Here is a 7,243-nt window from a genome sequence, read left to right as displayed (position 1 = left end):
TGATTACCGTCCTCTGATCCTGTGCCTGTGCCCTCGACTACGACTAAGCCCGCTCCCTTGGTACCTCTGCCTGTCTCTGCCTGGCCGGTTTTGACCACAGCCCGCCCGACCACGATTAAGCTATTCCCTTGTCTGTACTCTAATAAAGCATTGCTATTCTGCGATTGGATCTTACCACTCTGTCCGAGTATTCATTACAGTTGTATTCAGCACATGTGACAAATAATATTTGATTTAATTTTAGATAACAGGATATGATTTATAGTGACAGTGTTTTTTTATAAGTGACATTTTCTCACCCTCAGCATTAATAATAATAAATAAATAAATAATAAAAATGCAAATTAATTACTTAATTACTTAAAAATCATACAATGTGATTTTCAGGATTTTTGTTTTAGATTCCATCTCTCACAGTTGAAGTGTACCTATGATAAAATTACAGACCTCTACATGCTTTGTAAGTAGGAAAACCTGCAAAATCGGCAGTGTATCAAATACTTGTTCTCCCCACTGTATATATTTTCTGTTGTATTTTTGACTTTAGGTTTTGTTTTACCCCATATGTAACTCTGTGGTGTTGTTTTTATCGCACTGCTTTGCTTTATCTTGGCCAGGTCACTGTTGTAAATGAGAACTTGTTCTCAACTGGCTTACCTGGTTAAATAAAGGTGAAATAAATGTTTAAAAAGGTCTACCTTGTTACTTATGTGAACTTTCATTATTCTCCCTCATGAGGGAGAGAAATTAGAAAATATCTTAAAGATACGTGGGTTTTTGGTAATGGAATTACAAGGCAATGTTTCTTTAAACTGACAGAAGACAAATAGTTTCTTCTCACTAAATATGTTTTGCTATTAGTTTGCAGGGGACTTCAACATTTTTGTGTTTTTATGTATTTCTAATATCTTTTTAAGACTTTCCATCTGTTTTGACCAGAAATCAAAGCCTTTGCTTATTCCAAATGTATAAATATGCCTTAATTTATCCAAAATATAGACTCTTAGCTTTCATTTGACTCCTTTGTACTTCACATGTTGGTGCTCATGGGTCCTTTTACATAGAAATGCCCAGTAGTCAAAAGTTTTGTATTTGGTCCCATATTCCTTGCACACAATGAGTACATCAGGCTTGTTACTATACAAACTTGTTGGTTGCATTTTCAGTTTGTTTTGGTTGTGTTTCGGATTATGATTTGTTTTAGGATTTCTTCATGGCAAAAGGTGATATTCTGTACTGTCGTCTCATATGAAACATTTGATCTCAAATCCAAAACGCTGTCCAAATACATGTTATGGTGTTCAGTGTATTTCTAGTCACTGTTGTAGAAGGCGGCACACTTTCTGAATGGGGGCGATTTTGTTTCATGTCCATGGTACTTAATCACTATTGACTCTTTTGAGAGACACATTTTGGTCCCTAGCCAAAGTAGCGAACACAACTTTCATTTTATGAGAAACATCTCAGTAACTGTCAAATGAACAGAGGAAATAAGAAATACCGCTATGCCCTCAGACGAACCATCAAACAGGCAAAGCGTCAATACAGGACTAAGATTAAATCCTACTACACCGGCTCTGACGCTCATCGGATGTGGCAGGGCTTGCAAACTATTACGGACTACAAATGGAAACCCAGCCGCGAGCTGCCCAGTGTCGGAAGCCTACCAGATAAGCTAAATGCCTTTTTATGCTCACTTCGAGGCAAGCAACACTGAAGCATGCATGAGAGCACCAGCTGTTCCGGACGACTGTGTAATCATGCTCTCCGTAGCCGATGTGAGCAAGAGCTTTAAACAGGTCAACATTCACAAGGCCGCAGGGCCAGACAGATTACTAGGACGTGTACTCAGAGCATGCGCAGACCAACTGCCAAGTGTCTTCACTATTTTCAACCTCTCCCTGACCGAGTCTGTAATACACATATGTTTCAAGCAGACCACCATAGTCCCTGTGCCCAAGAATGCGAAGGTAACCTGCCTAAATGACTACCGCCCCATAGCACTCACGTTGGTAGCCATGAAGTGCTTTGAAAGGCTGGTCATGGCTCACATCAACACCATCATCCCGGAAACCCTAGACCCACTCCAATTTGCATACCGCCCCAACAGATCCACAGATGACGCAATCTCAATCGCACTCCACACGGCCCTTTCCCACCTGTACAAAAGGAACCCCTCCCTCTGCAACCTGATCCTGGACTTCCTGACGGGCCGCCCCCAGGTGGTAAGGGTAGGCAACAACACATCTACCACGCTGATCATCAACACGGGGGCCCCTCAGGGGTGCGTGCTTAGTCCCCTCCTGTACTCCTTGTTCACCCACGACTGCATGGCCAAGCACGACTCCAACACCATCATTAAGTTTGCTGACGATACAACGGTGGTAGGCCTGATCACCGACAACGATGAGACAGCCTATAGGCAGTGTGGTGCCAGGACAACAACCTCTCCCTCTACATGAGCAAGACAAAGGAGATGATCGTGGACTACAGGAAAAGGAGGGCTGAACATGCCTCCATTCACATCGACGGGGCTGTAGTGGAGCGTGTCGAGAGTTTCAAGTTCCTTGGTGTCCACATCACCAACAAAGTATCATGGCCCAAAAACACCAAGACAGTCGTGTAGAGGGCATGACAAAGATTTGGCATGGGTCCCCAGATCCTCAAAAGGTTCTACAGCTGCACCATCAAGAGCATCCTGACCGGTTGCATCACCGCCTGGTCTGGCAACTGCTTGGAATTTGACCGTAAGGCACTACAGAGGGTAGTTTGTACGGCCCAGTACATCACTGGGGGCCAAGCTTCCTGCCATCCAGGACCTCTATACCAGGCGGTGTCAGAGGAAGGCCCTAAAAATTGCCAAAGACTCCAGTCATGCAAGTCATAGACTGTTCTATCTGCTACCGCAGGGCAAGCGGTACCAGATCGCCAAGTCTAGGTTCAAAAGGCTCCTTAACAGCTTCTACCCCCAAGCCATAAAACTGCTGAACAATTAATCAAATGGCCACCCGGACTATTTACATTGACCCCCCCCCCCTCCCCCTTTGTTTTTACACTGCTGCTACTCACTGTTTATTATCTATGCATAGTCACTTTACCCCTACCTACATGTACAGACTACCTCCACTAACCTGTAACCCCCGCACATTGACTCGGTACCGGTACCCCCTGTATATAGCCTCGTTATTGTTATGTAATTTTATTGTGTTACTTTTTATTTTTTACTTTAGTTTATTTAGTAAGTATTTTCTTAACTCTATTTCTTGAACTGCATTGTTGGTTAAGGGCTTGTAAGTAAGCATTTCACAGTAAGGTCTACACCTGTTGTATTCGGCGCATGTGACAAATAAAATGTGATTTGATTTGATTTGTAAGGCAAAGCCATCCGACTTGCGGCCAGACAGAGCCAAACTCAAATTCACATAAGTGACGTGCTTTCCCCCAGGCTAGAGGTCCCCCAGGCTAGAGGCTAGAGGTCCCCCAGGCTAGAGGCTAGATGTCCCCCAGGCTAGATGTCCCCCAGGCTAGAGGCTAGATGTCCCCCAGGTTAGATGTCCCCCAGGCTAGAGGCTAGATGTCCCCCAGGCTAGATGTCCCCCAGGTTAGAGGTTAGATGTCCCCCAGGCTAGAGGCTAGATGTCCCCCAGGTTAGAGGTTAGATGTCCTCCATGCTAGAGGCTAGAGGTCCCCCAGGCTAGAGGCTAGATGTCCCCCAGGCTAGAGGTTAGATGTCCCCCAGGCTAGAGGTTAGATGTCCCCCAGGCTAGAGGCTAGATGTCCCCCAGGCTAGAGGCTAGACATACCCCGAGGCTGGAGGCTAGAAAGCCCCCAGGCTAGAGGTCCCCCTATATAAAAGTAGAAAATACTTTTTCACCCTTGACTGGGCTTAATCTGTGTCTGGGAAACTGGCCCTTAGAATGAGACTATATGTAAGCCAGCCCTAAAAAACTTTCTCAAAATTTTCTCAAATTAATAAAATTTAAATTAATAAATTTTCTCTAAAACATGGAGAAATGAATAGTAGTATGACCTCTCAGTCCCCTTCACTGGCCCCCAGGCCCTCCAGACATAAACGCTCCCAGACCCAACGTGGACCCTCAGCCAGAGCTGGTGAAGTCGAAGACCCTCCTTTCAGAGATCGCCCCAATGACCTCCACTACAAACCTGTTGCAAAGAGGTAGTCAGTTAACTGCCTGTCCAAATGAATAGTAGTATGTAGTAGTTTGAAACCAGTACATTAATATGAATGAAGGACAAGCATCTCTCCACCAATCAACCAACTCTGCATGTAATATCTACATACTGTGTATACGAGTAACTAAATAAAAGATCTACATGAAGGATATGTATTTTATGTCCTACGAAGCAGAAAGATGAGAAGGTTAAAGACAGGAAATGAGTTGGGAGAGGAGCCTCCTAGGAAGTAAATGATGGAGGGATGGATGGGGGAACATGATGGACAGATAGATTTACAAATGGAGGAAAAGGGATGTCATGGAGTTAAGACTCTACACAGCCATTGCTAAGCTGTTCATTACCCTCTCATCTTAGGAGGGGCAGGTGGCAGAAAGATGCACAAAAAAAAAAAAAATGTATGCACGCATGACTGTAAGTCGCTTTGGATAAAAGCGTCTGCTAAATGGCATATTATATATTATTATATTATTATGACAAAACTCCTCGGCTACCAAAAAGAAGGTGCATTTTTTACATTTTGCCTTGTAACCGTGTATGAACTGTAACCGTGTATGAACTTGTAACCGTCATCTCAGTCCCAACAGTCTGCTCTCCATATTTGGAAAGGCCCCCTTTCTGGAACATTACATTAATAGTATAAAATCCATTCTCTCCTGTTAACAGGAAGAAGCCCCCAGTGCAGTATGTTCGCTGTGAGATGGAGGGCTAGCACACCCACACTACCTACAGGTCTGCCATCCAATCTGGAGTAACATTGACACCTTTTTTAAAATCTTTCTACTAGTATGTAATCTTGCCATTTCCACCCTCTCTCGCTCTCTCTCTTTCTTTCTTTCTTTCTTTCTTTCTTTCTTTCTTTCTTTCTTTCTTTCTTTCTTTCTTTCTTTCTTTCTTTCTTTCTTTCTTTCTTTCTTTCTTTCTTTCTTTCTTTCTTTCTTTCTTTCTTTCTTTCTTTCTTTCTTTCTCTCTTTCTCTCTCTGTCTCTCTCTCTCTGTCTCTCTCTATCTCTCTCTCTCTCTCTGTCTCTCTGTCTCTCTCTCTCTCTCTCTGTCTCTCTGTCTCTCTGTCTCTCTCTCTCTCTCTCTCTCTCTCTCTCTCTCTCTCTCTCTCTCTCTGTCTCTCTCTCTCTCTCTGTCTCTCTCTGTCTCTCTCTGTCTCTCTCTCTCTCTCTCTCTCTCTCTCTCTGTCTCTCTGTCTCTCTGTCTCTCTCTCTCTCTCTCTCTCTCTCTCTCTCTCTCTCTCTCTCTCTCTCTCTCTCTCTCTCTCTCTCTCTCTCTCTCTCTCTCTCTCTCTCTCTCTCTGTCTCTCTGTCTCTCTGTCTCTCTGTCTCTCTCTCTCTCTCAGCACCACATAACTTACCAGCATTTGTTGCAAAAGTATGTGTGTCCACACCCCTTGTGTGGGCGACTGTTTCGTCTACAGAAACAGCTGTTGCGTCATGCTGAGAACCACACGGGTCCTTCAATAGGAGCAGCACACACTTCAGCTCTCATCAGAGTTCAGTTAGATCATAGGGAACTTCAGTGGTGGCTGGTCTGCGGTGATATAGGAGGACAGGCTCACTGAAATGTCATGGAAACCATGTGTTTGTGATACTGTTCCATTAATTCAATTACAATGAGCATGTCCTCCTATAACTCCTCCCACCAGCCTCCTCTCTTTATAAATACATGCTTTAAAAAATAATATCGTGCTTTTTGAGGCTCCCAGCGCCAGATCTCTATTGACATCCATTCCATCCATTTTGTTCTATAATTCCCTCTCTTTTGTGCTTGTCGTCTGTCTTTCAGATGAGAGGGAATACTGTGCCAGTGCCTTCAAGAGTTCCCATAACCTGTCTGTTCATCGCATGATCCACACAGGAAAAAAGCCAATCCAGTGAGTGTCCCTGACTCCTGAGCCAAAACATCAGTTTAGCCCCATTCTGATCAGCGCTGAAAATACATTTATTACTCACAATGCAGTGGCAATGATCTTGTAACTCTTTTACGATGTCCGTTTACATTTTCCAGCAAATTACTTTAAACTCACATTTATATAATCACAACCTCTACATGGATATTGTAGCAGAAAACTTTTAAGAATCATGGTTGCAGCAATATTGTCAGTGCTACGGTGTTTTAAGTACAGATCAGTGCATTTCAAATGAGGTAAAATGGAGCCCAATACGTTTTTTTAGATTGAGATTGACCTAAGAACTTGCCGGCCCCAAACTTAACCATGTCTTTATCGCCACCCTGTGGCAGGTGTGAGATCTGCGGCTTCACCTGTCACCATAAGGCCTCACTCAACTGGCACATGAAGAAGCACGACGCTGACACAAACTACCAGTTCTCCTGCTCCATCTGCAGCAAGACGTTTGAGAAGAAGGACAGCGTGGTGGCCCACAAGGCCAAGAGCCACCCTGAGGTGCTCATTGCCGAGGCCCCGGCGGCCAACCCACAGGCCCTCATCACCAGCCCTGCCCCAATCTTAAAGACTTTACCAGGGGCTGTGCCCCCCTGCCATGCCCCCTGTCAGCCAGGAAAACCAGGGCCTCACCCCCCTGCAGCAGGTGGTGCTCCCCCTCCCCCCTCAGAACCAGACGGACACCTCCCAGACCCAGCTACTGCAGCTTGGCCCCCAGCACGAGACTACCACGCTGCTGCAGCTTGGCCCCCCAGCACGAGACTACCACGCTGCTGCAGCTTGGCCCCCAGCACGAGACTACCACGCTGCTGCAGCTTGGCCCCCAGCACGAGACTACCACGCTGCTGCAGCTTGGCCCCCCAGCACGAGACTACCACGCTGCTGCAGCTTGGCCCCCCAGCACGAGACTACCACGCTGCTGCAGCTTGGCCCCCCAGCACGAGACTACCACGCTGCTGCAGCTTGGCCCCCCAGCACGAGACTACCACGCTGCTGCAGCTTGGCCCCCCAGCACGAGACCACCACGCTGCTGCAGCTTGGCCCCCAGCACGAGACCACCACGCTGCTGCAGCTTGGCCCCCCAGCACGAGACTACCACGCTGCTGCAGCTTGGCCCCCCAGCACGAGACTACCACGC

Source organism: Coregonus lavaretus (genome assembly GCF_964263955.1).
Source record: "Coregonus lavaretus genome assembly, contig: HAP1_SCAFFOLD_4320, whole genome shotgun sequence".
NCBI lineage: Eukaryota > Metazoa > Chordata > Actinopteri > Salmoniformes > Salmonidae > Coregonus > Coregonus lavaretus.
Note: the sequence above shows the minus strand (reverse complement) of the source record.